The sequence below is a fragment of the Rhinatrema bivittatum genome, chromosome 18 (assembly GCF_901001135.1).
Source record: "Rhinatrema bivittatum chromosome 18, aRhiBiv1.1, whole genome shotgun sequence".
Taxonomy (NCBI): domain Eukaryota; kingdom Metazoa; phylum Chordata; class Amphibia; order Gymnophiona; family Rhinatrematidae; genus Rhinatrema; species Rhinatrema bivittatum.
The window spans coordinates 50,891,143-50,892,721 of NC_042632.1; positions in this window are offsets into that span (position 1 = coordinate 50,891,143).

The following is a 1,579-nucleotide window of genomic DNA, read 5'->3' on the forward strand; positions in this document are numbered from 1 at the left end:
CTGTGATGTGCAAGCAGCAGCAGTAGTAATGAGTCAGAACAGGGCCTGTGGGCAAGTAAAGCTTACAGGCCTAGAGCGGCCCAGTCCCTCCTCAGGCAGAGCTTTCTGTTACCACGGAAACTCACTGGAGCACAGGATACCTGCAGGACCTGTGAGCGTGTGCTGCCTTCCACTACTAAAGCTGCTGCTTCTGGCATCTGAAGAATTCTTCTGTTTGAGGCCCTTGTGACCCCATTTGGGATCCCAATCCACAGTCTGGGAAGCTAGATGCTCTGAGTTCAAAAAGGCACGCCATCACTGGTTTAGTGCACTTTGGAAATTCAGCCAAGATGTTGGAGGTGTTTGCTTAGTTCTGGTTCAGAGTTACCCTTTGCTTAAATGCTGACACTTTTAAAAAATATTTTTGGCAAGGGACAATCAAAAGACTTATATGTACATCTTAAATGAATTATATTCTTAACCGTCTGTACCAAAAATAAAAGCAAATTGAAATAAAGGAAATTGATAATGGAAGTATTATATTACTGTGTTTATCTTTATTTATTTATTTAAAATTTTTTTATATACCGACATTCATGCAGGATATCACATCGGTTTACAGTGTAACACAAACAAACGCCAAGCATGGCACTTTACATTGAACAAATAAAACAAGTTAACAAATGAATAAATGAGGGTGTGAACAAGGGGAAATTTGCATTAAATACTCAACTAGGTTTGTAATTATATACATATGTACAAAAGGAAGACACTAAGAGATAAACAATTTAGGAGTGCTAGAAGGAGAGGGGGGAGTGATGAGCAGAGGGAAGGGGTGAGAAAAAGGTAGGAGAAGGGCGAAGTGAGGGGATGGAGGACCAGAAGAAGGGGGCAGAGGAGAGGAAGGGTGGGCAGTAGAGAGGAGGGAGAAATTAGGTGTATGCCTTGGTGAAGAGCCAGGTTTTGAGCTTCCGCTTGAACGATTTGATGCATTCCTCTTGCCGTAGTTCAACTGGCATTGTGTTCCAAAGGGTCGGCCCGGCTATCGATATGGCACGGGCTCTGGTAGATGTTATTTTGTAGAGTTTAGGGGAAGGGATGGGCATAGTTGCGAGATGTGCTTGTCTAGTAGGCTTATTAGACTGGTGTAAGCGGAAGGATTCATTAAACCAGTTCATTTCAGGATTGTAAAGAGCCTTGTGGATGAGAGAGAGAGTCTTATAGTGTATACGGGAAGCTATTGGGAGCCAATGTAGATCTTTTAGAACAGGTGTAATATGGTCGTGTCTGCGACCATATTACACCTGTTCTAAAATATAAAAGACCAATATAAATGCATGCATATGATTGAAAGCATCATTTTGGTCTAGCTGACCAAAAAAATCACCTCCACACCCTGAAGACAAAAAAAAATCAGCTTATGAATTGTTACTTTCCTCCTTGAGAGAGACCTGTTCCCAGTCTTCAAAGTCCCTGTGCCCTCTGACCCCTGCTGGCCCATCTGCAAACTCTTAGGAAGTGGAGACTTATGGACAGGGCTGAGTCAGAGAGCACAGATCACAGAGGAAACAGAGATCCTGGCCTGTGAACCTTTCAGATG